Source organism: Tupaia chinensis, unplaced genomic scaffold (genome assembly GCF_000334495.1).
Source record: "Tupaia chinensis unplaced genomic scaffold, TupChi_1.0 Scaffold000386_1, whole genome shotgun sequence".
In the NCBI taxonomy this organism is placed as follows: domain Eukaryota; kingdom Metazoa; phylum Chordata; class Mammalia; order Scandentia; family Tupaiidae; genus Tupaia; species Tupaia belangeri.
Window position 1 is genome coordinate 3,761,118 of NW_006159888.1, and position 27,289 is coordinate 3,788,406.

General features: G+C 48.1%; 1 long non-coding RNA gene across 1 annotated transcript; it reads right to left on the minus strand.

Moving 5' to 3' along the window:
* Positions 1-6,630: 6,630 nt before the first annotated feature.
* Positions 6,631-23,220, minus strand: LOC102492025 (uncharacterized). Its single transcript, XR_335309.1, has 4 exons — positions 23,123-23,220; positions 19,435-19,493; positions 18,898-18,943; positions 6,631-7,622 (listed from the first exon to the last, which is right to left on the minus strand). It is a non-coding gene; the product is annotated as an uncharacterized LOC102492025 (long non-coding RNA).
* Positions 23,221-27,289: the final 4,069 nt, after the last annotated feature.

The window sequence follows — 27,289 nt, forward strand, 5'->3', positions numbered from 1 at the left end:
ATGGCACCTTCATTAAAGTCAGAAAGGCTTTAATTAACACGCTGAGAATTGTAGAACCATATATTGCATGGGGGTTTCCAAACCTGAAGTCAGTAAGTGAACTAATCTACAAGTGTGGTTATGGCAAAATCAAAGAAGTGAATTGCTTTGACAGATAACTGATTGCTTGATCTCTCGGTAAATTTGGCATCATCTACATGGAGAATCTGATTCATGAAATCTATACTGTTGGAAAATGTTCAAAGAATCAAATAACTTCCTGTGGCCCTTCAAATTATCTTCTCTACAAGGTGAAATGAGGAAAACAAGGAAGACCAGATAAACAGTCTTGTTAGAATTATGAACTAGGGTATCCACCATGATTATTTCTGTAATGTGGTCAGTTAATAAACAGTGACTGTTTTCAGACAAAAAACAAAACAAAAAACAAAACAAAAACAAAGGCATGATGGGAAAGATTCTTGGTTCTTATTTTAGATATGGGTGATGCTGGTAGAAAAAGGGAGATAGGGAACCAGCAGTTAGTGTAATGGCTATGTCACTGGACTCCTACGTAGTCGACTGCGGTTCGCATCCCAGACCCGGTGGCTTAAAACTCACGCCGGGCATGTGTGCGTGCGTGCCCGAGATCCTGAGAGGAGAATGGAGGAGAAGGGATTGTGGCGTGACCATCCCTCCTGGGGGGTGATTTTTCGCTTTCTGTCTCTATGTCTCTCTCTGTCTGGCGAGCGCACATGCCCTATAGCGAAAAAAACCTCTCCAAAAAAAAAAAAAAAGAAAAAGAAAAAGGGAGATATGCCACCTGTCATTACCTGGAGCTAATTACCTGGGGAGGTCAGATTATAAGAGGAAAACTGACAGCCGAAGGTGGGTGCAGGTCCTCCTAACAGAAGGGCCCTAACCTGGCCACAGGTAGCAGCTGTATCCTTAGGCTGCACTGTTGAACGCTGTTGCGTGATGAAGCCACAACAGTGTGACCAAAGGCAGATGGGAGTCCGAGTGGGGCTTTGGAAGTGGGAGGTGCTAGGCAGGGAGATTTACCCTTTCCCCAGTTTGGGGACAGAAAATCCAGAGTCTCACTATCTTAATGAGCTAAGGGGCAGAACTGGGGAAGCCACAGCCTCATGTCAGTAAATGAGGACACCACAGAAGACAGACAGCCTGGGAGGGGAGACCCAAGTTCTGTGGATAAACTGACCAGACCCCTGCAGTCACCTAAAGCATGCAGTCTAGCTGAGGTTAAATGGCCGAGTAGAGATTTTGCTGCCACCCGGCAGGGAAGACAGCTATCTCAGTGTGAGTCTGGCCTGCTTATAAAACAAAATCAACCCTTGTGAGAGTGGGTGCAGGGAAGGATAGGACCTTATCTCTGGGGTGCCTTGAAGGGCCCTGGGGCTGCTGGGCTTGCGGTAGGGGAGGGGATGTGGGATAGTGGCCATCCTCAGTTACAGGGTCACTCTGTGTGACACCGGGTGGTTTCAAGGGTGAAATGGGCTAAGTTGGTGTTATCGTAGACAGTTCTCAGATCCACGTGCAGAACCGTTTACTAAGGAGTCTTATCCATTAAACCATCCACGGAAGGCCCTGCGGTCACAGGAAGAATTCAAGGACAGACCTGGTGGCACTTGGGGGGACTATTGCTGGGTATAGCGTGGTGGCCAGAGGAAATGGACACATGCATTTGGGGAAGGCTGGGCTCTGCTTCAGATGGGGGTCCTAGTCCCAATTCAGCTGCAGATATATCATCTTTAAAAATCAAGATAATTTACTTTCTCGGCACTTAGATTTTCCAGGCCTGGGACTTCCGGAGGTGCTCAATGAGGGGCTGAATGGAGGAACAGCCTGCAGGCTTGTAAAAGCAGTGCCACTGGCCCAAAGTTATCTCGGGCTGCTGTATGGCCACTGTGTGGCCCTTTGTCCATTTGCACTCTGCTTCCCCACTGGCTGGTGGGAATCGGCTCTCAGGGCCTCCTCGGCATTGCTCAGGTCACATGAGCGCCTTCCCCAGGCAGAAGACCCAGGCCTCCATCCTCCCAGTGAGCCTGCCTGCTAGTGCTGCCCCACCTAGCTAACCACCACTCCTGCCTAAATGAAGAGAGGTGGCTTAGCACGTCCTCCCCTCCTGTGTGCAAATTTGGAAGGGCAATAACTGGAAAATTGAGGTGACTGGTGGTGCCCACTGGACAGCAGAGATGAAACAGATCTGACTGCACCGACAAGGAAGAGAAAATGAGCTTGTGGGGCCTCCTTGCCCCTGCTTTGATCAGCAGAGACATTGTCGGGTCACAGGGAAGGAGCCCTTCTGAATGCAGATGCTATTTTTATTCTGTGAGAGCTCCTTTAACTGGGCTGCACTGAAATCTGCTGAGCACCCTAGAACAAAGGGGAAGTAGATTGCTGGACTTGGAAAGGGAGAAGGTCCCGCTGTTATCACTGGGGGCTGAAAGCAGCCCCTGTGCTGCTGCTGTGTGGTTGCTGTCAGAGCTAATGAGCACAGCTTCTTGAACCACTCTGTCCCAGGTAAGGCCCAGCTTGGAGGGGAATGGTGTGCCCAAAGGAAGATAGACTGGTGCATAATACCTGCAGCCAACTCGGCACCAAACACAACCTTCTGTCCTGAAGTGGGCACCATGACCCCCGGCAGGTTTCTGGCCTGGAGTCTAGGCTCCTAGTGCCCTCCACTCTTGCCTTCTCCATTCTGGGGCCAGCCCCGGGACAGGTGGACAGGGCAGGGGCAGGGGCAGGAGCTCACTCCTGGGAGCAGCCTGCTTCTATGCAGTCAGGTCACCGGCAAACTGCCCTCGTCCCCTCACTTCCTCAGCTATGTCCTGGGCACCTGCTATGTGCTAGCTACCCAGAGACCCTGAGGATGTGCTGGCTGTTGTGTCCTGTTGGTCACAGTATGTGAGGCCTGGAGGAAGACGCAGACAGAGGCAGTGACCTGGATTAGAGAAAATTCTAGTTTGGGTGGCTGGAAGAGGTCGAACAACAATATATTCGTGGATCCTGGACCCGGCAAGAACCGTGCAGAAGAAGGGACTTGGCACTAGAGGGCGCGCGCTGCACGCGCATCTCGTCTGGTGTGTCCTGGCTCTGCTGTGCTGGAGAGAACTTCCCAGCCATCCTGTTCCTTCCACTCCTGGCTGCACAGATGGGGAAATTGAGGCCCAGAGAACGGGCGTGGCATGTCCAGGGTCACTTGTCGAGTAAAAGACTGAACGGGAGAGGAGGAGAGGGAAATGGGGGCTTCTGCGTGGGACAGGGTGACGGCGGGGCTACCGGAAGAGGGTGGCGGGAAACGCCTGGATCCTCTGAGCCCACGGTGACCGCCCAGCCAGGATGAACTCTTCAGGAAGGTGCATGGGGAGGGGAAGCTCGGCTACACGGTCCCGGCCTACCCGCAGACCTCGGGAGCAGGGCCCACAGTGAGGACTGGGGGCTCTGCCCGCCTGCATTCCCTGCTCTTCTGCCGCCCCTCTGGCACCAGGGTGCACAGCCCTCGACTTTTTCTCCCTGGCTCCCTGATAAGTAGTGCTGTCGCCCAATAACGGTGGTGCGCCCGAGAGGGGGAGAGCTCGGGTGTTTTGCCCAGGGCAGCGCATCCGGAAAGCAGCGAGAGACCAGATCTTCCCAGCGGCAGCCAGGGCTCGCCTGGAGGCCGGACGCAGGGTCCAGGTCCCGGTCCTAGAGCTGTGACGACTGACCAGAATCCCCTCGCGCAGCCGGGTCCTCCTCCTGAAAATTCCTAAATGGGGCAGGAGGCGGGGATGGGAAAAGCAGGAGGGGTGGAACTAGGGGGCTGGGGAGGAGCGGGGGCTGGGCTGAGTCTGGGCGCGGTTCCTGCCCAGACCAGCTGCCTTTGGTTCTCCCTTGGCTTTGCCTGGAGTCAGGTGAAACGGCAGCGTGCTCAGGCTTGGGAACCAAGCCATCTTCTCTCCCCCCAGGCCTTTTCACTTGCCTTGGACACACTTGCCTTCTTTTCTGTGTGCCAGTTCCTTCTTGATTTCAGACTCAGCTGGGCCATTGCTCTCCAGGAAGCTGCCCAGGGCAGCCAATGTGTTTGTTCTGTCACTGGGATTAGGGGGGCCCTGGCCTGGTAGGGTCTTGTTCTGGGGATCTGCTCCTCATCCTCCCAGAAGATGCTGTGCTTTTAGAAGGCAGGACCAAGAGCTTTTCCTTTTCCTTTTTCTTTCTCTTCTTCTTTTTCGAAAGTGTGTGTGCACTCACAAGAGAGAAGCTCCTGAGAGGGGGTCTCGTCTGTCACACTGCCATCCCCTTCCTCTAGCTCTCCAGCTCCTCGGGATCTTGGACAACTGTGCACACCTGGGCTGCTTTCAGGCTGACCAGGTCCCAACCCAGGTGGGCCACATGGCTTCCAGGATGCAGTCTAGCAGTGTGAGCGACGCCACTGGGCTGGCCCATTTTCTTCGATGCTGCCCTGCCGAGGCCTGGCACAGAGAAGGCCCTCAGCAAGGGTTTGTTCATAAACAAGGAAGCCCGAAGCATCCATCAAGTGAGAGTGAGAGTGAGTGAAAAGAGAGTGAGTGGAGGGACATCCAGAGCAAGGCTGGTTGTGGAACTAGCTGGGAGCTCGGCGGTGGACTGGGAGACGCCACAGGACGGATGGGCCTGGGTCAGCAAGGACAGCGGGCTCTGTGGCACGGTGACCTGCAGATCAGGGGGTGATACATGGGCAGTTTACTGCCCATAGGTCCTTCAGATCCTTCGTGGTCAGCAGGACTCTGCTCGCCGGTCACTTCTGTGCAGCTGACAAAGTGGCCCCTGTGGGACATGGTCTGGCCTGTCACTGTCGGCTCCTCTGGCGTGTTCCTCCTATGCGTGGCTCACTGGACAGAGTTAGGCATACCGCCCCATGCAGCTGCAGGACTGGGAAGTGCCACCCTATCATGTCAGAAAGGTGGTGGCCTAGAAAACGGGCCACAGTGTTAATGACAAGCATTGCCCGTGTGTCGCCAGGGAGCCCAGAAAAAGGCACTTTGAGAAGTCTTGAAGTGACATGAGCCAGCCTCATGTAGCATCCCCCCTGCCACCCAAGCCATCCTCTGTGGCCAACAATGCCAAGGAGTATAAGGCCCAGCTGTGGTGGTGTAAGAAGGAGGATGCTGCTGCGTCAGACTGGGGCTGCACGGGAGGTGCCAGGTTCTGATCCTGGACCAGCCTGAAGCAGGCCAGGCACGGTGGCATGTACCTGTAACCCTAGCTAACAGAAGGCTGGGGGCACGGAAGCACAACAGAGAGACCCTGTCAGAAATGCAGGTGCACATGTGTGTGCACATATGTGAGTAAGGGGTATTTTGTGTGCATGTATGTCAGCGTGTGCATGCTTGTGAGTATGCGCATGGTAGGAACACTGCTATTGCATATCATGAGTCCTTGTTCCCACTGCTGCCTCCTAGCTGTGTATGCTGTCTTGTCAGAGCTCTGCCCCCTAAGGTCCTTGCTCTGCCACCTGCTACCCTCTGGTGACTGTGACCTCTGGCTGCTTGGCCTGTTCTCTGACACCTGAGGCATACACCTGCCTTGCACCTGTTCTCGGAGGTATCGCCTTCCACCTTGATGACCCACCTAGTGGATGCTGGCTTCTGCCTTCCTTGATCTCGTCTCTGGGGCCCTCCCCTGGGAGTCAGGTCCGCCCATGCTCTGGAACCTTGCTATGACCTCCTCAGCTCTCTGCCTAGCCTCCTCTATTCCCACACATTGTTCCTCAGAGGTTCTGGGCCTTTCAGTTCTGTTCCTCCTCTACATCCTCCCAAGGCAGCAGTTCCTTTCTGCCTTCTCATCTCTTGGACTCAGGTTAGGTTTCTTGGTGCCTCCTTTCAGTGCCCGCCTTCTGTGCCTGGGCTTCCTTGCGTCTGCTTTCTCCCAGCTCATCTGGGGCCTCGCTCCTGGGTGAACCCTACCTTCATTCTGTTTCTTCACCTTCTCCCACACAGCGAGGAATACTGGAAGGAGGCACCCCATGGGACAGGTAGATTTCCTGGCCTCGAGTGGGGCCCCACAGCAGCCAGTGAGTGTACTTGTGCAGGAGACATTAGCATGGCGGTGTGGTCCCCACTGCCTTCCACTGCAGCCTTCCAGTCTTCCTTGACTGACATATCGCAGGCAAAGCAGAGTGTGGTAGCAAAGCATGATGGATGGTCACAGGAGGGAAAGAAAAATGGCTCTGATGGAGCATCATCCAACTAGAATTCCTGTTTGCCATGGAGTCTTGTTGGCCCCCAACAACAATAACACTGGGAAACCAGACCCAGAGGAATTCACAAAGACACAGAGACAATCCATGAGAGGAATCCTGGTGGGCCAGCAGGCAGAGGCACCCAGATCAGGGAACTAGGGTCACTATCAGCAGCTGCAAGAGAGACACCAGGAGAAGATAAGAGCTGTCATACAAGTGTGACAAAATCTCGGCAAAAGCTGAGCAAAAAGAATCCTTGAATCTCCAGCATTGGAGAAGAAGCCAGAGGAGGGATGACCAGAGCAGGTGCAATGAAAACAGGAGATGCCTCAGACAAAACTCCATGTTCTTCAGCTTCCCGGCCCATAGGAATGGCCAATAAGTCATTAGATATTTCTGGGAAAGCTTTTTGCTTTTCTCTTTGCTGCTGCCTGGGACTTGAATGTGAAGTCTGGAGCTCCTGAAGCCATCTTGGACCTTTTGGATACCGGAGTGAAATCACAGACTAAGGAGTGCAGAGCTAAAGGCCAAGGAAGGCTGAGTCTCTAGTGGCTATGGAGTCACCACAGTGGCTTTGGTTGGCCTATGGGACTTCATTTAAATAGAAAATGTACCCCATCTTGGTGAAGCTACCGTAGTTGGATTCTCTCATTAACAGCTGAGAACATGTCCAGGATAGCAAGAGGGTCCCAGACCAATGGGCCGTGTAGGATGTGGTTGTTAGGAGGTTGTGGGACACTGGTGCACTGGTGGGAGCAGTGACTGAGGGGTGTGAGGCAGAAGGCAGTGGCCTGGGGCTGAACAGGGCGGGGGCCATGAGAGGTGACCATTGTTTGACTGAACATGACTCCGAAGTGAGGGGGGCGTGATGGTGACAGTGTGAGCCAAGCACATTTCCGTGGCCCATGTAGCCTTCCTTGTGGCCACCTGGAGCAGAGCAGTGGTTGGTGCAGGCAGCTGGTCTTCTCTGCATGTTGGGGAAGTTGTCAGCAGCAAGGCCAGGTGAAGCCTTGCTGCCTATCCTCAGAAACTCTGGGGCATGAAGGGGCCAGGAGATGCCTGGGGGTCAGCATGACCATGTTCAGTGCCTGAAGGTGCCAAGCTCAGGGTGGGAGTCACAGAGAACCTGGCCAGGTCCTTTGTGTCTTCCTCCTCCTTCAGAACACAAAGGCTGAGTGAGAAACAAGGGGAACAGGAAAGATCCCCCAGGATCCTGTTTTCAGAGTGCACGTGTCTTCCTTTTGACTGGCGCCCCTGAGAGGAGGCTAGGTTTTGCCAAGGAAGCTCCTTGAGGAGACAGAGAAATTTCAAGATGGGCCGGGATCTGAGCCTATGTCTGCTCTTGGTCTGTGTCTTCTCCCTTGAGTCCTGGCTGATGTCACTGTTAGGGATCTGTAGGATCCACCTTCTCTGGAGCCTCTCTCCTCTGCTGGGAAGACAAAGCTGTCAGTTATGGAGATCTAGCAGAGAGCAGGCCTGAGGGGCCACTGCAGGAGTGACACAAGCTGGGAGAGAAATGGTTCATGCAATGCCCCTAGTTCAGTCCCTGACTGTGCAGGCGATGCCAGGAGAGATAGGAATCACTCGACCCCATCTTACGTCGTGAGGGATGGGGCTCTCATCCCTGCTGTCCCTTAATGTCAGCTGTCCAATGTGTTGGCCAGCTAACACAAGTGTAACTGTGATTTTAAGGGTCTGGCTGGCCCCGTCTGTGCAGAAACTCCTGGCTCTAGATCTTGCCCACTGGGGAATCCTCCATGCTGGCTGACTGTCCTCTTCAGGGCAGGCACAGGGTCCCTGACAGCAGTGCTGGGCGCTAAGTCTTTAGGCACTCTCTGAAGGCTTTGGCATAGAGAACCCCAAGCTGTAGGGAGCTGAGCTCTGCAGAGCATCTGATGACCCACATGAGGGAGGGTGGTGAAATCTCCAGTTTCTTATAGTGGGGAGCAAGGTGGAGGGAGCCTGGGGTTTATCTACATTGGAGGACCTCTTTCAGGTCCACCAATTTTAAATTTCGCATACTACCCTCATCCCATTAAAACTCTATCTTGAAGCTGAAACATTTTTGCACTTTTCTTGGTGGACAAAGGAAACAGTGCTTGGCTGTGGGCTCTGAGGGATGGAAGACTAGCAGCCACTTCTGTGGACTGGGACTTTCAGGTGGAGGAATTGGCATCCTTCATGGGAAGAGGCTCAGGGAGGCAGAAAGTCTCCTGAATCCCCTGTCTCACTGCCACCCCAGTTTGATACACTAGAACAAACTTGGCAGTGGGCTGGGTCTTGGAAGAAAGGGCTTGAGAAAACCCTGGAGTGTTCCAGAAGTGGGCAGAAGGGCACCTGCAGTCTTTCAGTTTCTGAGAGGGGCATCTGGCTGAGAGCAGAGCCTGGAGCTTGACAGTGGGAGTGTCCTCTCAGAGCCAGAGAACAGGGCTGACAGTAGAGCTTTGGGAATCTCAGTAGCTACCCATGGACACTGAAGGCCAAGATCGAGGGCCACTCATTCTCTAGGTCTGGATGGTATTGACAGCCATCAGAACTCAGATCCCACTTTGGTGAGAAATGCAGGAAGAAAGCCAATCAGACTGTAGGGGAACAAAAAAGCCTTCTACACATAAATGTACATGATTGAATTTTCTAGAATTAGCAGAAACTTGAAATAGAAATTATGTTCAATAGAGAGAAGATTAGAAAATGCAAACTTTTTGCATTCCCAGATTTGTAAATCCCCTCCTCCAAATCCTTTCTATATCTTTGAGGTAGATCCCAGAGGTTAGTGGAGTTCCCGCGACCTTGGAGATTAAAGTAAACCTGACTTAACCAGACTTAATTTCCCCTGCTCCCCACCCCCCACCCCCTTCCTGCCCAAGTTCTGCAGCCTGGCAGCTCAGTGAGCATTACTTGAGCTTCGAGTATGTGGAGTTCAATCCTCTCTCTAAGTTATATGTTTAAGCATTTCAGATGCAAACAGTACTTTCCATTAGCATTTAAAAAAATACATTGCAGAAACAGCAGATGGCATAATGGTTACATTGCTGGGCTCTCATGTATTTGACTGTGGTTCAAGTCTTGAACCTGGTGGCTTAAAACTCGCTCCAGTTGCATGTGTGTGCATGCCCCAAATCCCAAAAGGAGACTAGAAGAGAAGGGATTGCAGTGTGGCCATCCCCCCAGGGGGTGATTTCTTGTTTTTGGTCTTTCTCTGTCTCTCTGGTGAGCACATGTGCCCTATAGTAAAAACAAAAAACAAAAAAACCAAAAACCAAAAACCAAAAACCAAACAAAAAACCCCCTGCTACCTTGTTTTATGTCGCTACCCCCTCATACAGTGCAGTCCTTTTCTGTGGCCCTATTTGATTCAATGAACCCGTTGAGCTATCAGGACACTTCTCCATGTCATGCTGCTGCTCTGCCCCACCCTGCTCCCTGCCTGCTCTCTCACACGGAACTACTTGCTGCTGCCCACAGCTGGCCTGGTTAGAAGAGAGAGTGCAGTGTCTGGAAGCCCAACTGAGTCCTCAGAGCGATCAGGCTACTCTGCCCTCTCAGGTTTGAGCCTCATCGTCCCCTTGTTCCCCAGAGGGGCAGTCACCTAAGCCTGCGCATCTGCAGGGCTTTGCCACAGAGCCTGGTGCAGAATGGGCACTCCACAGATGGTGGCTAGTTTTATTTATTGCTACCCAGGACTAAATGAAGGCTGCCTGCCGGAGGAAACAAAAGAAGCAAAAATCTCTTCAAGTTTAAAAAACAGGGAGAGCTTGAAAGCCATTAAGAAGCTGAAATCATTTTTAGCTGTGTTTTTTCAACTTTATGTAGTATTGACTCCCTGCTATGAAAAATGAGAAGATCAGCACCGTTTACAATTTTTCCTCTCTACAACCTCCTTATACTTTTGCATTGGTATTTGTTTTTATTCTACGTAGACATGTAACGCCCATGTTCTATTCTATAAAAAAGTTCTTAGAATCACTTAATATTAGTTATAGTTGTAAGCAGATTCGTAGCTCATAGCTCATCACCATTTTGTAATCATCATTTCTCCATCCCCAAATTCTTTCTTTAAAAGTAAGTTTATTTATTCTTCTACGAGTAAGACAGAGATGAGAGAGAGACAGAGTGAGCACCCCAATAGGGTCCTGATGCCGTAATCCACACCTAGACTTGCTAGCCCTGGATCATGGCCACATACTTGGGGAGGTCTCTGGACTTGACTCTGGAGCTGTCCTGTGTGGGTTAGCCTCACAGAGCATTGTATTTTACTGCTTTGCCATGCCTGGTCCTCATCCCCAAATTCTTTATGTTGACTCCTCTATTAATTGTCTAAATTTTAATTTTTTTCCCAGAGGCTATTGCCACAGTGCACACGTGCTTGCCAGGGAGTGTGTGAGAGAGAGAGGAAGAGAAGAGACAGAGACAGAGACAGTGAGACAGAAAGTGAGAAATTACCCCCCCCCCAGGAGTGATGGCCATGCTTCAATCCCTTCTCCTCCATTCTCCTCCTGGGACCTTGGGCATGCATGCAAGTGTGCCTGCCATGATTTTCAAGCCACTAGGTCCGGAACTCAGACTGTGGCCAGCCATGTAGGAGTCCAGAGGCGTACCCACTGTGCCACTCGCTGGCCCCTTAGCTTATTAATTTTTAAAGCATTGCCAGTATGAACATATACTTGCCAGAGAAAGATGGAGAAGGGGGGGATGGAGAGAGAGAGAGAGAACATCCTCCAGTAGGCATAGTCATGTTGTAGTCCCTTTTCCTCCATATCCCCATCCTACTGGGATTCTGGAAATGCATACTTATGTACCTAGCATGTTTTTCAAGCTGCCGAAGCTGGAATTGAACCATGATTAACCACGTGGAATCTGGTTCCTTTACCCCCTAGGCTAAAGGGCTGGCTTGTATGCTTTAATTTTTAATATTATATAGGAAATAAGACATTTCAATGTTATATAGTTTATATAAAAATTTCCTTTGATGGTGAAATGGGAATTTTAATGTGTCTGTGTTGACTGATATACATGGTATTCCTTCTGGAAAAAGAAATGTAAAACTTTTTTTTTAAGAGATATTTTTGCTATAGGGTGAGTGCACTTGCCAGAGAGACAGAGTGAGAAATCACCCCCACCCCCAGCGGGAATGGCCATGCTGCAATCTCTTTCCCCCATTCTCTTCTCAGGATTTTGAGCACACACACATGCATACCCGGTGTGAGTTTTAAGCCACCATGTTTGGGACTCGAAGGACAGTCAACTATGGGAGTCCAGGGACGTAACCATTATGCCATCTGCTGGTCCCTAAAACATTTTTTTTTAAGTTAACTTTTTTATTTCTCCCATGAGAGAGACAGAGAGACAAGGATCCTGGCACTATGACTCAGCCCAGCCTCAGCTGACCGGGATTGCAGGCATGTGCATATGCCTGACACGCACAGTGGTCTCCATGTGAACCTAGAACCTTCCCATGTGGGTCTAGCAGCTCAAAACATGATGTGACAATTGCACCATGGGCTATCCCTGTATAAAAATTGCTTTGGTCAAAATGTGCATTCTTAGCAACCAGCAGGTGATGTGGTAGTTGAGGTACTGGATTCCTACATGGCCAACTGTGGTTTGAATCCTGGACCTGGTGGCTTGAGAATCATGTCAGGCACATGTGCATGCATGCCCAAAATTCCAGGAGGAGAATGAAGGAGAAGGGATTGCTGTGTGGCCATCTCCTCAGGGGTCGATTTCTCACTTTCCTTCTCACTATTTCTCTCTGGTGAGTGCACATACTCTATGGCAAAAACCTAAGGGAAAAAAATGTGCATTTTTAACCTACAGAGTATTTTATCCTCCTCAATTCCAGAGACTTATTTTGGAGCTACATGATCTATTCCATGTGTTGGCTTATATTTGATTCCTTTTGGCTGTTCTATGAAGGGGCATCAAAAATTTTGTAGAAGGCACCAGCAGTTAGTGTAATGGCTATGTCGCTGGACTCTCATGTAGCCGACTGCGGTTTGAGTCCTGGACCCGGTGACTTAAACTCACGCTGGGCATGTGTGCATGCCCAAGATCCCAAGAGGAGAATGGAGGAAAAGGGATTGCGATGTGGCCATCCCCCCTGGGGGGCGGTGATTTCTCACTTTCTGTCTCTCTCTGTCTTTCTGGTGAGTGCACGTGCCCTATAGCAAAAACCTCTCAAAAAAATTGTAGAAGATGGAATTAGAGTATGATCTTATTTGGTTAAAAAAATTTTCAAATCCATGCATGGTTTTTTTCATAATGTGCATTTTCTATGAATTTTTTGAAGACCCTTTGTGTTACCTCTTTTTCTTTCTCATTTATGTTCATTGTCCAGCCACTTAACCTCACTGAACTATGGTTTCCTTTCAGATACTTGGATAATATGCCTATCTCCCAGAGTAGCAGCTAGGATTAAAGGACTTACTATAGTAAAGTTCTTAAAACAGTGCATAGCCCAGAATAGACCATATAAAGATGGTTGTGACTTTATTATTAGAATTTTTTAATCTTTATTATTCCTCATAGTTAGGTCGTTAGCTGGAAGGACTCTGGAGCCAGACTGCCAGGTGTAAGCTGTGTGATCTTGGGCAAGATACTTAATCTCTCTGGGTCTTGGCTTCCTCTTTCATAAGTGACATAATTGTCCCTACCTCAGGATTATTATGAAAATTCATAGTTAGCACAAGAATACATTAAGGGCTGGATGTGTTGTTAAATAAACGTCTTCTGAATCCTTTCCTGGAGGCAAGTAATTATTTTCAGTAGAGTTTATTCTGTTTCTTGCTGTATTATTGTTTCTAATGTATTATCAGATCTGTAATGATTTTTTTTTTGAAAGGTTTTTGCTATAGGGCGTGTGCGCTCGCCAGGCAGACAGAGAGAGAGACAGAGAGACAGAAAGCAAGAAATCACCCCCCAGAGGAGATGGCCACGCCGCAATCCCTTCTCCTCCATTCTCCTCTCAGGATCTTGGGCATGCACGCACATGCGCCCGGCGTGAGTTTAAGCTGCCGGGTCCGGGACTTGAACAGTGGTCGACTATGTGGGAGGCCAGCGACATAGCCATTACGCTAACTGCTGGTAATGATGTTGTTTTTATATCAGTTTGCTCCCATCTGCTTGTAGTCTCTTTTTGCCCTTTTTGTTGTATCATTTGGTCACTGAGCTCTCTTATTATATATTTCATACCCCTCTGACTTGTTCTCTAAAGCCATTGTGGAGCATTTTTTTTTCACTCCTTGAGTTATGTTTTCTTCTGGGTTGGGTTCTTTGTTCTTGCTGTTGTGTCCCTTTCCTCATTATCATCATGTGCGCATTATCATTGTGTGCATGTGTGTGTGTGTGTGTGTGTGTGTGTGTGGTGGGGGGTAACATGCTTGTCTGCTCTCAGTTTGTGCAACTGTCTTTTCATCTTGACTCCTGCTCAGGCAGCAGCACCGGAGGTCCTGCCTCTCTGTTGAACACTCATTTTCTCGAATACCTGAGGCCCATTGCTTTTGCCCAGTCCCTGAGCCTCTGCCTTGTTGGGTCTCTGCATTCGGAGGGCAGGATGGTGGAGGGGTGCAGAGCAGTCTCTCCAAGAAGCCTGGACCAGCGCTCATGTCGAGGCTGAAGCATTGATACTAGAGTAAACACCTGGCCCAGCTGCCTGCATTCCTGTGTGGGGGCTCCAACTATGTTCGTGGCCCAAGAATGAGCAACCATGTCTACTTTTCAGTTAGAAATGATCAGAGCTCTGTTCTTTCAACATGCTAAATTACCTCTGGTTTAAGGGCATTTGTAAGAATTCTCAGGACTTTGCAGACCATCTGGTATATTCTCTGAGGTACAGTGGGTTACAAGTGTGGCTCTGTGTTTGGGGTGTGTAGAGCATTAAAGGGGGTGGAGAATTTTATTTATATTTTTAATAGCTTTTTTTTTTTTTTTTAAGAACGATAAGTTAGTTTTTTTCTCCTCAGTTAATTTGTTTCTTCCACAAGAGGGAGAGAGACAGAGAGAAAGAGAGAGAGAAAAAGAAGCACCCCCAACAGGGTCTTCATGTCATGAACCATCCCCAGCCTCAGCCAGCCAGGATCATGGACACATGCATGTGCCTGATGTGCACGGGGAGGTCTTGGAATGCGATCTGGGACCCTCCACACAGGTCAGGATCACAGCGCATTGTATTACCATTGCACACCATCTGGTCCAGTAAGTGAGTTGTATTTTAATTTTTTCCTATCTTTATTGAAGTATGGTTGACCTTTAAAAATTAAATATGTGTGTGTGTGTGTGCATATATATATATATATAAAGAGAGAGAGAGAGAGAGAGAGAGATAGAGAGAGAGGGTGGGGGGAGATTTTTACTATAGGGCATGGGCATTCACCAGAGAGACAGAGAGAAATCACTCCCCAGGGAGGATGGCCACACTGCAATCCATTCTCCATTCTCCACTCTGGATTTTGGGCACACAGCACACACACAGGAGTGAGTTTTAAGCTGCTGGGTCTGAGACTCAAACCATGGGCTGGCTACAATGGCCACTTTTGGGGGCCAGCAGGTAGGGTGGTGGTTAAGGCACTGAACTCCCACATGGTCGACTATATTCTCCCTATAGTTAACTATATAGCTTAGTGTATATCTCAAAGTAACTTAAAAAGAAGATTTTTGAATTCCAACATAAGTAATGACAAATGGTTGAGATGATGGGTCTACTAACTACCTTAATTTAATCGTCACATGGTATTCTTGTATTGAAAAATTACAAAAATGTACAACCACTATATGTTAATAAAAAAAGAAAACATTTTGCATTTTTAAGTTGTTCAACTTGATCTACCATCTGCATGCACTGAGCTTTCAGCAGTTTCTGCTTATATTCTCAGGTATGAGGCAGGGAAGCTCTATGATGCAGTTGCTATCAGTTGATTTAAATGGAAATCTCTAATTGTCTTTTTTCTTTTTTTAATTAGTAGAGGGCACAAGTTTTCTCCTGATAGAGATCGAGAGAGAAAAAAAAGAGAAAGAGAGGGAGGGACTAGAAAGCACCCCTTATTGGGGCATGGCTATGTCACAATCTCTTCCCCTTCATTTCTCCATCCTGTTGGGATTTTGGGCACTCACATGAGCCCAACATGTTTTTCAAGCTACCAGAGCCAGGATTTGAACCACTGTCAGTCTTGTGGGATCCAGTTCCCTTAGCTACTAGGTCATGGGGCTGGCCCCCCTAACTATGTTTTGATTAATCTTTTTTCTTTTTTGCTACTGCCTCTCCGGCAATCTTTAAAAGACCACTACATTATCAAATCTATGGAGGAAGCCAGGAAAGTGCCTCAGACACTTGAATAAAGACTTTAAAATGTGGCTAATCTATGCTCTTTTCTTCTGCCCCGTCTAAATGAAGCAAAACCGTCGCCTCCAAACTGGGTTGACTCCAAAGCACTCCCAAGTTTGCAGAGAAATATAAATTCTCTCGACTGTCTTCCAGGCTTGAGGACAGCAGGGTCAGGTTGGCTAATTTTAATTATATTCGTTTAGTATGTCTTGAAGCCCATAAATCTAAATGCCAATAAATTAATATATCATTCCGAGGGCCTCCCAGCCACAGCATTAAATCAACTATGCAGGGAGTGCCGTGTAGACTAGGGCAAACTCCCAGAAGCTCTAGCGTTTCAATTTCACTGTATTAATCTGTCATTAACTGGCCCACAAGTCCCCACAGTATCCATGCGTGTGACTTGGAGCAATGGTAGCTTGCCGACTGTGAGCTTAGCCTGCTGTGCCCTTGGCTTCTGCCCCAACAGTCTCCATAATAAGGGCTCAGTTCACCCATCTCTGTGAGCCTGGTCTGTCAGGGAGAGAGTGGTTCTTGTATAGGCTGTTAAAGTGAGGGTGAATTAAGGTACCTCTGGCCTTTGGCATTTGACATCAGGATTTAAAACCTCACCTCTGACAAACCTGAGCCTCGGGTTTGATCAGGGCTGGGATGAGGTGAGGCAAGGCAGGTTAGGTGCCAAATCTCACATGTATTACTTCCATTTGTTAAATGGAGTCTTGCTGTGCATCCAACATTGTAACTTGCTGGTCAGTCCTAATGGAGGCTGGGATTGCATGGTGACTTGGAGGCCTGTGGTTAAGCAGTCAGTCCCCGCTAAGGTCCAGTAAGCAGGGCTAAAGCTCTTTCTTAAAAGGAGAGAAGTTGTCTGTAGACAATAGCAGGGCTTTGCTCTCAAATCCTCAGATCCTACACTGTAACTCCCCTATGGGGCCCTCCAGAGACTGCAAACAAGCTCCCAAGCTGCCACTGCCACTTCAAGATGAACCATGGTTTAAGTGCAGAGAAGCTTTCCTAGCAACATGGACCTACTGCACAGTGTCCCTTGTCCTGACCCCACTCAATACTAGCTTTCTGGGATGCTCAGTAAATAAATTGGAATAATACATCTAAGTGAGAAGTATGCTGCCTCCCAAAGCCAAGTCCTCCACAGCCTACTGCATGTTTGAACCTCTTGTTTGGTTGTAGAAGGAACTAGATAAAGCAATGTATCCTTTACATTAGAAGGGATATACCTTAGACCACTGGATCCCTTCAAGCTTTATTGAAGTAGAATTCCAAATTTTTATGGGACTTACTTCTCACCCTCTAACACATACTTCTTTTACCAATGTGTCTAGAGAAGTTTCTACTTCTTGCTTATTAAGTCTAATCAGTGTAATGTCATTGTTATGGTTTATAAAAGGATTTGTCCCCTAAGGGTTCACGTGTTGTTATTTGGTCCCTAATGTAAAGACATTGGGAGATAGTGAGAACTTTACAAGGAAGAGGTGCCTTCAATGTGGACAGACCCCATTTACTTGGCTGTGAGTACAGGATGGAAGAATAGAGAAAGTGGAAAAGTCTTTTTCTTCTCTGTCTACACATGGCTGCTGACCTGCCTGTCCCTCTCAGCCATATTGTGACATAGCACCAGAGGTCACTCAGGTGTTGGTTTCAAGTTCTTGGACTTTCTAGCCACCGAAATCATGAACCAAATAAACCTCTATTTGTTATAAATCATCCAGTCTCAGGTATTTCTACGTATCAACATAATAATGGACTAAGACAGTCATCAGTGTAATGAACTAATTTGATGTTCTCAGAAGTTCGAGTTCCTGCAGGCTAAATAATGAGTTAAGGCTGGAGATATGCCTCTCAGTAAGACAGGGAAGGTGTATTATTGGTCTTGCCACTGAAAATACACTGCTTCTGGTGGTCTTTCTATTTATATATTCACTATTTTTGTAGGTAAAGGTAGTTCTGGTGGCTTCTACTTAGCTCTTCCAACCATAAAAATCCCTTACCCCACAGATTAGGGATCCAATATGGGGATTCTGCTATGTGTTGTATGTATTCCAATTATGCATTTTTAGAATTGGAGAAACAACTACAGAATGGTTTTGGGGACCCTCAGTACTCACTGTGAGGTGAAACTGAGCTTAAACTCCATTAGCTACCTGTCCTCCATATGACCCCACTCTGAATGAGAGCCACAATGGCATGTCTGGTCAGCTCCGAGCCAGTGTCCAGTAGTCTCTCAAAAGTATGATTTTCCTTGGGACCAGCAGTTAGCGTAATGGCTATGTTGCTGGACTCCCATGTAGTCGACTGCAGTTTGAGTCCCAGACCCAGTGGCTTAAATTTACGCCCGGTGTGTGTGCGTGCGTGCCCAAGATCCTGAGAGGAAAATGGAGGAGAAGCGGTTGAGGTGTGGCCATTTCCCGGGGGGGTGGTGGTGGTGATTTCTCGCTTTCTATCTCTCTTTCTTTGTTTGTCTGGCGAGCACATGCAACCTATAGCAAAAACCTCTCAAAAAAAAAAAATTATGATTTTCCCCCAGTGCACAGTCACCCTTGGTAAATGGCCACAGGTCCCTTTGGGAAAGGCTAGGAGAGGATTGCAGTGTAAAGCGTTTGGCACTGTAGCAGGATCCTTCTTCAACTGGACCCAGCCTTCTCTTCATTCAAGGGGTTCTGAGTCTGTAGCCTGACTTGTCTGGGAATTGAATGGCTGAGGAGGTTTTTGTGTTTTGGTGATTAAAGCCAGACCGTCCACTAGGCCTGGGGCTCTGCTCACACAGAGATTAGTGGGCTACCCATCTCTTTTCCAAGAACAGCTCAGTCAAGTAGCCAGTGCTCTAGGTCTCCAAGTTGGCTTTTCTGACTGCTGCTTTGGACCTTTTCCCATTATAGTCCTCAGCCTGACAGTTCAGGTTGTCCACTCTCTGGCCCCTACCTGCCCTCTTCAGTCTCAGCTTCCTCCTCTCCCTTTCGGGAACTCTGGGCTTCAGCAACACAGAAATATGTGTGTCCTATGCTTCTCACAGTCAGGACATTTCTCAACCCTGGGCTTTTACAATTGCTGACCCTTCAGCCTAGAACAAGTTACTTACTCCCATTGGTTCAGCTCAGTGGGAAGGAGCCTCTCAGTGTTCCCATGCGTTCTCCCATTCTTCTGTGTCACTACACTCGACCCAGCACCTGGCGCCAGTCTCTTTACTTGGCTCTTCCCAAGCAGGCTCTGAGCTCCTCCAGAAGAGGGCTGTGTGCGACTTTTCTTTGCATCCCAAGCTCAGAGCTTGGCTGGGAGCCAGCAGGTAGTGTTTGTTCAATGAAAGTGTGATTTTAAACCCTGGTGCTGAAAGTGTTGGAAAGATGCATTTGACTAGTTTCTGGCTGACCTGTCCGGGTGAGAGTGAGGTGTCCAGTGCTTCCTTCCAGGTTTACCTGAGATGTAAAAGGCACATTCTCAAATTTCACTTAATGCTCTTCAATTTGCATATCCACAGACCCAGGCTAGGGACTTGGGGCACCCTGCATGATTCTTTCTTTTTTCTTTCTTTCTTTCTTTTTTTTTTTTTGCTTTTGACAGCCTTTGCTGTCTGTCAACATGATTCCCCATAAATTGTTCTAATTTATAAGGCATTTCACACTACATGAGGCTGGTGGAGGCAGGAGCATGGGAGGCAAAGGGGAGTCAGCTCTGTGCTGTGTAAAGCTGTCTGAGTTCCTAAAGAATGTAGGGGAGGGGCTGCTCCTGGCTGGGGCCTGGGATCAGCACTGGGCAGGAACTTTAATTAAAGGCAAAAAGTTGGCCCCCCTGGGCTTTGCAACTTCCCCAGAACTCAGCTCTGCTCTACAGCCCTGGAAACTCCTGCATCAAGCAGTGAATTATTCAACAGGACTAGGCAAGTAAACAAAGAGGCTGAAGAACTCACCTTAGCCCCAGTATGCAGAGGTGAGCAGAGACGTCTCAGTGGCAAGAAGCATAAACTTCCTGTGGAAACAAGACTATTTACAATGCAAATGATTTTTGAGCAGCCATAGCTAAACAGAAGCAAAAATTCAACAAATGTTTTTCCTACTACTTTTGTTAGTGTACTGTTTTATTTATCTATCTGGCCTCAGTAGGGGCTGGTAATATAGTATATCTATTTATTTATTTACTTATTTTTTTCTTAGAGATTTAAAGTTTTATTGTTATTTTTAAGGTTATGTATTGAAATTTGTTTCACAAAAACACATGTGATTTTATTTATGTGTTAGTCCAGAAATTAAACTTATAAAATGTGTGGGTTTTTAGAATTATTTTCTTTTCCTCTTTTTTTTTTTTTTTGGAGAGGTTTTGCTACAGGGCACGTGCCCTTACTAGGAAGACAGAGAGCGAGACAGAGAAACAGAAAGCGAGAAATCACCCCCGGGAGGGGGGGGGATGGCCACACAGCAATCCCTTCTCCTCCATTCTTCTCTCAGGCATGCAGGTAAAGTGCCTGGCGTGAGTTTAAGCCACTGGGTCCGGGACTCGAACTGCGGTTGACTACATGGGAGTCCAGTGACATAACCATTATGCTAACTGCTGGCCCCTTTTTATTTATTTATTTTTGGCTGCAGTCCTGTGAGACCGCAAGCTGACCTGCTTCAGGTTTTCTCTTTTTCTTTGTTTTGAAAGATTTTGGCATAGGGTGCATGCACTCATTAGGAGGAAAGATGATAGATATAGCTAGCTAGATAGATAGAGAAAGAATGATAAAATAAAAAATAATACAAAATATGAACAACTGGTATACAGAAGTTTGTTCTTGTTTTTTTTTTTTTAGAGGCTTTTCGCTATAGGGCGCATGCGCTCGCCAGAGAGACAGAGAGAGACATAGAGACATAGAGACAGAAAGCGAGAAATCACCCCCCAGGGAGGATGGTCACGCCACAATCCCTTCTCCTCCATTCTCCTCTCAGGATCTTGGGCACGCACGCACACGCGCCCGGCGTGAGTTTTAAGCCACCGGGTCCGGGACACGAACCGCGGTCGACTACGTGGGAGTTCAGCGACATAGCCATTATGCTAACTGCTGGTTCCCTTACAACTTTTTTGTACATTGGAAGTTATTAAAAAAAATACTAAACTTTGGTGCCAGACTACCAAATTTGAATCCAGGCACTGCCACTTACTAGTGAGGTGTCTGTGGGCAGGTTACTTAACCTCTGGTTAAAGTGGGCCCTAGCTTCTCCATCTGGGACATGAGAATAACACTGTGCCCAAATGTTAAGACATATAAGGTGGCATGGTAGTTAAGGTGATGAACTCCCACATGGCTGATCATGCTTTGAGTCCCAGACCTGGTGGCTTGAAAAATCAGGCAGGGTGCATGTGTGTGTGTGCCCAAAATCCCAGATGGATAATGGAGGAGAAGGGATGTGGCATGGCCATCTCCCCTGGAAGGTGATTTCTCACTTTCTCTCTCATTGTCTCTATTTTTCTTTCTCCTTTCTGGAAAGTTCACTGCCCTATGGCAAAGGCCTTAAGAAGAAACTTAAAGAGTGGCATGTGGCTAGCCTTGGGCAGGTGCTGCTACTGTTGTTTGTGTTTAAGAGATGAAATTATGACAACCAGAAAGGTGAGGCTAAGATTTCCCCTAGAGAGGCTTCGGCTCTCAGATGCCACATGAGAAGTTCAGTTGTGTTCTGGAGGGCAGCTTAACCGAGGCCCTAACTGGGTCTGGGAAGGTGGGACAGGAGTAAGATCAGGGCCCCACTTCCTGTGCTCTGATGAGATCCTGTGTCTGTTTTGGAGTGTCTGTTTTGGAGGTTCAAGCAGGGAGGTGGGCCAGCAGATGCTGCTCCTCTGTCCTGGCTGGAGTGCTATGTGTCCTGGGATGGTCCTTGGCTATGCTTGGGTGGTAGCTAACAAGGGCACCTGTGGCACCACCAGCACGCCCCCCCCCGCCCCCATCCTCTGGCAGTGGGGATAAATTCATTGCTGCTTTTGGGCTTGCACTCTCTAGCTGCGACTTCCAGCTGTGACCCAGCTCCTCAAGCTTCAATTGCACCATCAGGACTGTGAAGCCCACCTCCAGCTATTCACTGTAACAAATGCTAGAGAGATAAGAGTTACTGAGCACATTTATCACGCCTGATGTTTTGTGTGGATTACCATTTAATCCTTGACTTAAGCCTCTGAGGTAAGTACTAGGGTGATCTCCATTTTAGACATGGGATACTGAGGCTTGGAGAAGTTGATTGGATTGCCAAGGGCAAACAGTAAGTACCCGGAGACATAGTGTAGACCCAACCCATGGGGTAACTGCTTTGCTATCACGTACAGTAGCCCTTTGCTTGGGCTGAGTATGCTTGAAGTCACAGGTATGTAAGTTGCTCAGCAGCCACATCTAACCCTGGGCTCTGCTTGGTTACCCTGCAGGGCTAGAAAGGTGTCTGCTCACTTGTCTAGCATCAGTTTTCTCTGCTTGCCTTTCTCATGCCAGGCAGGTGACAGGTTGGAGGCAGATAAACTGCAGGCTTTTAGGCCAGTCCAAAGCTGTGTCTTCCTCCAGAGAAAGGCTCACAGCTCAGTGCAGAATCTTGGAAACTCCAGGTCAAAAGCAGAGCTGAGTACCTGGGGAGACCTGGGGAGGCCTGGGGCAGGCAACTGGGCTTACTCATTATGGAGCCTGGTTCTTCCTTCTCTCCCTAGATAGCTCAAGCAGAATTGAATAGGGCCCCCAAGCTAGGACTGGGCAGGCTGGGAAAGTAGGTGGCTCCGTGTTGCAGGCTCTCGGTGCCCACGTGGCTGGCAGCCCTGAGATCAGCGAGCTAGGTTTTGTGGGGTCAGAGGCAGGCCCAGGCGCCACCTGATGGGTACACTCTACCCTTATCCCCACGCTCCCACGCTCCCACCCTCTCCCATTCCACACACATCCTGTAGGTCCTCCCTGCATCAACTTCCTGCTTTTACAGCTGTGCCTGGGATTAGGGGTAGTGATTTTCATATTGGGTGACTTCCTGCCCAGCATCTATGTCCCCAAGTCTGCCCGTGCATTGTGACCACAGGATGGCAGGTATAGCTACAGCAGCCATTTCGCTGGGGTCGGCCTCCTCTTAATCCTCTTCTTTTTTCTTTATTGAGAGATGGAGAGAGAGAAAGTGAGAGGAGAGAGATTTCCAAAAGGGTCTTTACACTCCCAGCCTTGGTCAGCCTGGGGTCATGGGCCCCTTGTATATAGGTAGGCCTCAGGACATGAACCCAGTACCCTCCTCTGTGGGCCATCTCGGAGAGCATCAGATTGCTCTGACTGGCTCTTTGCTTGCCTACCTGGACGAGTGCCCAGCACCTGCTCCAGCAGTCAGGCTGCCCTCAAGGCAGCACCTCTTCTCAGCTTCTCTCCCTTTCCTGATTTCCCCTGGTTTCCTTGGTCCCTCTGTTGCCCCACTATTCCTAAGGGCTGTCTCATACTGGGGCAGATCCAGGAGGAATATCCTTGACCTGTGGAGAATTTGCCCCTTTATTGGAAGAACTTGAAGATGCCCACTGAGGGGTGGGGGTGATTTACACCCAAGCTCCAGCAGTTGATCCAGGGAGTGCTACTCAGAAGGATGGCCCATGTTTCCACTCCTGGACAGCTGAATGCCTACCTCGCTCCTCCAGGTTTACAGGTAAAGAGACGAGGACTCAGGCCATTCCGGTGTCTTCCAGAGGCCTTCTCACAAGCAGATACCTGGAGGTGGGAGGAAGATTGTTAAGTGTGGAGAATGATATCTGCAAGTTCTCTTCAACATTCGAGATGACAGCAGGCCAGAGATGGGCAGGAGAGCTCAGCTCACAGTGAAGGAGACATTTCCTGCAGTTGGAACTTTCCACAAAGCAGTGATCCCAACTGCCTTTTCCCCCCTCCCTTTTCAGAACTACTTGGCTGGAGGTGGGATGATCAGGAGTCAGGACTGAGGGTTGTACAAGGAGTGGCACTGCTTGGAGACTGGACTTTAAGAGTCATGAGTCTGACAGGTAACATGTTAGACACTCTTAGTCCTCCTATCTGATTCAGTCTGTTCTGCTGCTAGTCATAGAAAACATCTGAAACTGGGTGATTTATAAGAATAGAGTTTATTCAGCTCATGGTTCAGAGGTCCAGGGTCCGGGGTCTTCATCTGGTGAGCTCTCCTGGCTGCATCACAAGGCAGAGAAGAGCTTGTGCATCTGGATCTGTGTCTCTGTTCTGGTCTCATTTCTTCTACTTATAAACCCAGCAGAAGTCAATCACGGGGTCTCCACTCTGATGACCTTAATCCTAATCTCCCAACGGCCTTACCTCTCAACACCAAAGTCAGATTAAGCTTTCAGATTCCTAATCCATCACAACCAAATCTCATCACATGGATTTGGGGGAGACATAGCACTTGTTTAGGAAGAATTTGCTCCTCAGACTGAACGTCCTCCTGATTGCCCCTCCTAAAAATTGCCCAAGCCTGCCCACTCCTCTTCATCTCCAAGATGACACAATCTCTTGCTAGGATTTGTGGCTTTCTGACTGATTACCCCACTTTCTATTTGGCTATGTTCTACCAACCTGCAGCCAATGTGATTGCACCAAAATGTGAAGCTGCTTATGCTCCCCCCAACCCTGCTGTATCTCCTTTCTGCATGGCTTCCCATCACTCTTAAGAGAGTCTCTTGGCTGAATGAGCCTCACATGGTCTACACCCCTTTGCCCTACCTTACCTAGTGCCCTCTTTTCCATGATCCTTGTTTCTTCACACTGGCCTGGTACAGTTGGGTCTGGTGCAGTCATATTTCTGCCCACCACAGGGCCTTTGCACATGCTGCTGCACTCCCTGGTTGCTTTCCACCACAGCTCCCCTCTCATTTCTCCCAGGTATCGCCTACCTAATGTCAGCTCTTAGGTCAGGCATTCAGGCATTATTTCCCAAGAACACCTTTCTTGATGCTCGCCCTCTCAGGCCTGAACAGTGCTCCTGTCCTGGTATAAATTTATATTATTTACAGGGTCATCCTTTTTTTGGCATTGCTCTCTTCCAGATCAGGAGCTTTATGAGAGCAGGCTCCACGTCTGCTTTGATCACCCTATGTCTCCAGGCCCTGGCAAGAGTAGGTGTCCCCAAACACTATGTTTATTACTGAATAACTTAGTCAGTAAGTCCTCCACATTGCAGGGCCCAGGAGAGAGGATTTTGACAGATGAAGGGCTAGCCTGTCCTTGCTCATGGGGCCTTTCATGGGGCCTTGGAGTAAGAGGCCCTTTACCTGGCCACTTCCTTTTCTTACCTTGGAATAACTCCCACCTTCCCTTCCCTGTGGGCATTCATGACCCGTGAGGGGTAGGCTCCCACCAGGAGCCAGGCAGAACCACCTCAGACTCCGCCAGCTCTCAGTGGCTCTGGGTACCCCCAGAGACGTGTCGACTGAGACCTCAGCAGACTTTGCCCTTGCCTTGACAGCCTTTGGTGTTTGTGCAATCACATTTGTGATTTTGTGCATTTGTTTATTTGGCTGTCTCTTAGGAGCCAGGCAGAACCACCTCAGACTCCGCCAGCTCTCAGTGGCTCTGGGTACCCCCAGAGACGTGTCGACTGAGACCTCAGCAGACTTTGCCCTTGCCTTGACAGCCTTTGGTGTTTGTGCAATCACGCATTTGTTTATTTGACTGTCTCTTATTTCAGTCTTTCTGGAGCATCAGATGGATGACCAAGAGGGAAGAATTATGTTCTTAGAAACAACTGCTCTACAAAAATGTTCATTTTGGATGAATATGTTTATTTCCCTATAAGAATAAAATGATAGTTTATCCTTTCTGAAGATGGTTCAGTATTCAGCCGTAATGAGAAACTAAAAATCTTGCTCAGCGGTCTCAATTCTGCTTGAGAGCTGACACTCCGACATCTGGTGCATGGAAATGTGATCTCGTCAGTACCTGTGCTAAGACCCAGGGCTCACGCTGACGTGGCGGTTCTAATCCAGCTAAATATTTAATGTGTGTGGAGCTCACAGGAGCTCTCAGCCCCATGTTAGTTTATCCCCATCACAATCTAATCCCAGCCTTCCTTTATTAAAGAAGCTCTCTTGCAGAGCAGAATACTTGGGGGGATTAAGTAATACAGAGCAGTACTTCTCAGCACCGTCAGACGCAATTCTCCCTTGTATAAAATATTTGTAATATTCCTTTTCTTGTACAGAAATGAAATGTATAGACAGCATAACTTACCTATATATATATGTAATAGTTTAGAAAGTCCATAAAGCCCTGACCATAGTCATGATAGAAAAAAGGAAAAAGAAAAGAGGCTTACAGTAAAATGCTGTATATGGAATATGTAAATGCTCAGGTTTGACTTCAATAGAAAATATAACGAAGTAATCAGGTGTTTGCTTAAAGTGAATAAATGTGATAAAGAGAAAGAAGACAATAATTTTGTTGAAGATTTTTCTTTACGTTTGATCTTTTGAAATAAAGTTTTCTTACACATAGAATGTACTTGTTCGGGGATCGCAGTGACAGGCACAAGTGCAGATGTATTCAGGGTGCGTTGGCGATGACTCCAACCCCTGGAAAGGCGTTGCCACCATGACGGGATCTCCCCCAAAGAACAGCAATTATTGCTTGGTAAAGGAATAATTCTTAGGAACCAGCAGTTAGCGTAATGGCTATGTCGCTGGACTCCCATGTAGTCGACCACGGTTTGCGTCCTGGACCCGGTGGCTTAAAACGCACGCTGGGCGCATGTGCGTGCGTGCCCAAGATCCCGAGAGGAGAATGGAGGAGAAGGGATTGTGGCATGACCATCCGCCCTGGGGAGTGATTTCTCGCTTTCTGTCTCTATGTCTCTCTCTGTCTGTCTGGTGAGCGCACGTACCCTATAGCGAAAAAAACCTCTCCAAAAAAAAAAGGAATAATTCTTCCCTTGATTTATGTGATTGTTGCATTTGAAAATTTACTGTATGTCAAACTGGGTAAATATATTTTGTGTTTATATAGGAAATGATTTAGATTCTTCTGATTTAGATGTTTATCTTTCTACCATTTATTTTATTTTATTATTTTTAAAAATTTGCCAGAAGCGCACATGTATTCTCTTACAGAGAGAGACGAGAGAGAGAGAGAGAGAGAACAAAAGGGAGAAAGCACCCACCCCCCACCCCCCCCATGGGGCATGGTTATGCTACTATTCCTTCTCCTCCATTTCTCTATCCTGTCAGGATTTGATGAATACATTTCCATGCTCCTGACTTTTTAAATATTTTTTTAAAGAGAGATTTTGCTACAGGGTACATGTGCTCACCAAAGAGACAGAGAGATAGACAGAAAGTGAGAAATCACTCTCGTGGGGTGTGGCCACACTGCAATCCCTTCTCCTCTACTCTTCTCTCAGGATCTTGGGCGTGGAGATACATGTGCCCAGTGTGAGTTTTAATCCACTGGGTCTGGGATTTGAACCACAGTCAACTACATGGGAATTCAGTGACATAACCATTATACCATCTGCTGTTTCCACCTGACATGGTTTTTATGCTGGTAAGTCAGGTATCCAAACTGTGTTGTCAGTCATGTGGAATCTGGCCCCCTCAAATCGCCAAGCCGTGGGGCTGGCCCTCTACCATTCATGTATTAATCTATGCAATCATTTATTTATATTAATTTGGATATTTATTTTATACTTTGGATTATAATCTAATATATTTTTTAAAGTTTATTTTTTCCATGAGGAAGGGAAACAGAGAGAGAAAGATAGTACCCACAACAAGGTCCCTACACCGTGAGCCACCCCTGTGTCAGCCAGCTCAGATCA